Source organism: Hipposideros armiger, unplaced genomic scaffold, assembly GCF_001890085.2.
Source record: "Hipposideros armiger isolate ML-2016 unplaced genomic scaffold, ASM189008v1 scaffold_252, whole genome shotgun sequence".
NCBI classification, from domain to species: Eukaryota; Metazoa; Chordata; class Mammalia; order Chiroptera; family Hipposideridae; genus Hipposideros; species Hipposideros armiger.
In genome coordinates this window covers 1,367,198-1,370,501 of record NW_017731602.1, presented here as the reverse complement: position 1 = coordinate 1,370,501, position 3,304 = coordinate 1,367,198, and positions in this window count along the sequence as shown.

Below are 3,304 nucleotides of genomic sequence, written 5' to 3'. Positions count from 1 at the left end.
ACACGTAGCCCATGGCAACCCACTGCAGCAGGGGCTGCAGCCCACGCATCGCCAGCGACTCACGGCAGCCCAGCTGCAGGTTGAGCTGTTGTTCAGCATCTTAGCTGCAGAGGGCAGTGTTACTGGTCCTCATATGTGGGATCCCAACCCGGGCCCTCTGGCATCCCAAGCCAGTTCTTAACCATCGCGCCACTCGGCCGGCCCTAAACTAATTCTTTAAGGCTGCTGCTTTGATTATTTTGGTGACTCCTACACAATAGTTTATATAATTAATTTTTTCTCACAAATTATTAATGAGTATAAATGTAACCAGATTTTTTTAATGTGAAAATTGATTTTAAGAATGAATAAATTAGTGAACAATCACATTTCAAAAGGTCCTTTATTACTCAATGATTTATTTTCAGCACTTATTTTCTGAATTTCCTTACTATACTCAAAATATAGTTATATTTGACAAAATGCTATATGCACACAACTTAGGAATATCTACTATCTGAAATAAGTTCAATGTCAATGAATTTTTGTAACTGAATAAAACTGTATCATTGCATTTACATATGTATTCACCACTAAGGAAAATTTAAATTAATTGCATTGATACTTCACAACAGAGTGAAGCTGATTTAATAATTTACTACATGATAAATGGTAATATGGTTTTTTAATGTAGGAAAAGATCTTTTTTAATCAAATGATTATGATGATCATCATGATAGGTAGCATTTACTGAATGGGCTGAACACTTTACACAGGTTATCTAATTCAATCGTCACAACAACCCTATAAGACAGATGCTATTATCATTCTTATTTTATAGAAGAGGAAAGTGAGGCTGAGAGAGGTTAGGTCACACCTATAGTAAGAGGAAGATTTGGAATTTGAACTTAAGTAAGCAATGTGACTTAACTTTGCTGCCTCTCAAACCTTGGATGGCCCTTAGAAAATAACTTGCCAAATATGCAAGTAAAATAACATATTATTATTTATAATTATAATACTTGTATATCACTTTATACTTTATAAAGCACCTTCACAAATATCTCATTTGAGTCTCACAATACTCGCATGAGGTAATGTCATCATTCCTATCTTACAAATGAAGACGCTAAATAAAGATAAGAAAGGTTAACTAATTTTTCCAAAGTCACCTGGATAGTAAATTAATAGAGTGAGAATGCTGATCCAGGTCTTTTAATACCATACCTTATGTTTTTCATACTATAATGAGTCTTATTATTGCACACTAAGATCTTCTCTAAGATGGAATATTATTCACTCAATGACAAGTAAAATGAAGAATTTCCAATAAGATTAATATAAGAAATGACAAAGTAAAAGCTTTCTCAATTTAACTTTTAAAAAGCAATATTATAGTGAAACATTTTAGGAAAAATAAATCCCATTTCCATATTCTAAAATCATGTAATTCCTAGTAGCAAGATTTTTATTTTCTTTATTTAGTATTCATAAATATACCCTTAATCCAAATCATGAAGAAAATGAGCTAGGAGGTGCTTATACCCAAAGGATGCTCCCATGATCCTGCCAGTCATAGAGGACTACCCAGGAAATAACTAAATTAGGGCCAGGCTGGTGGAAAAGCTATATGAAGAGTTTGATTTAGAACCTCTACTGATCCGCCTCCCATGAATAATTTTATGGGGGTTTACCACTGCCTGGGTTATCAGCAAGGTTAGGCTAGGCGTGATATACGGAAAATCATTTCCCAAATAGGACTCTCCTAACTCTTGGTTCTCTATTGTCACTGTTTGTCCAAAAGCCAACAAATATTTCAGAAATCACAGGTTTTAAAGCAGGTATCTATAAGAATAGGAAGCATTATCTTTTCCAAAACACTGCATATGACATCTGCACAGCAGGAAGTACATTAAGGAAAGTTAGCTCATGTTTATCAGAGCAACAGGTTTTAAGAGGCCATTCTTCAACTAACTGAAAGACCCAATAGAGAAAAATTGAGGGAATAAGGCTTTACCTTTGCTCATTTGTAATAGAGACTCTTTTTGGCCATGTCTATAGCAAAGCTGCAGCCATTACAAAATTTGAAAAAGTAAAGAAAAATATAAGAGAGAAAAAAGAAAAAGAAAAAAGAAAATAATGTGAAAATAAATATGCATAGATTAGAGAAATTTTTAAAAGTTTGTTCTTTAAGAAGAATAAAAAGTAACGGTTTTAAAAGGAAAATTAAAATAGAAGTCCTTAGAGAGTTCCCTTTATGATAAAGAGGAAAAATTTTAACTATCAGCATACAACATGAAAATATGAAACTTTAAAACACTGTTAAGAAGCTGGTATAAAGAACAGAATAAATCTGAAAAAAAAAACGCGGATTAAAAAGAGGCAAAGAAAGAGAAAAAATAAAGCAACTTATTTACAGGCAGGCTAGTGTCACAGGATGCTAAAACCTCTATTGATTAGTCCACGATAAGCTTTTCTGACAAGCCTACCATGTGCAACCAGAAATACAGATCACTTAGCTTCTAGAATATGCCTCGTGACCATAAATGTGCTCTGCGATGCATACCAACTTACTAAATTCTATGTGATAAGTTTATTCTAAATATTTTAAAATCATCATTGGTATTATTTCAAAAGGTATATATTATAGTTGTCTTTGAATACATATGCAAAAATGTTGTTTTGGGACTGTGGGTAAATGTGCCATGAAAAAGAAAATGGGGTCATCAATATTGGCTATTGTCTTTGACCAAGGCAGAATATACCTGATTAGTACATGTTATCTGTTTAAAAAGAAAAGAAAAAAAAAAGGTAAGATCTTTCAGAGTAGTGCTGAGACCTATTCTCTACAAAGATGTTGCTGGATTCCATTTATTTTGATTTCTAGGTATTTAAACTGTAACCCACTCTGCAAATACTGCTTGCAAAGCCCATCACTTTTTGTAGTTCTAATGCTTTACCAAACAGGCTCAAGGGGCTGTCCTCATGGAATCCTATCTGATTGCCAGCATCCATTTACTTTTCTGACAGTCCAACACTAAAAATTGCTTTGAAGCCTTCAGTATTTCCTCGATAATGCAAATAGATAGAAGCAGTTTTAATATGATTTCTGACACTTAACTCAAAAGTGACCTTTCATGGTTTTAGTAGAATTGTGCTAAAATCTAAAATAAGAACATATTCTAGAAATGTGCATACAGAGATAAAGAAGAATTTTTCCTTTCAAAAAATTTAAAACACACACACTCCCAAGTGGCCATTTTTGGCCCAATGGAAAATATAATAAAATTGTGATAGAATTGGAATTGAGAAATTCTGGGGGGGG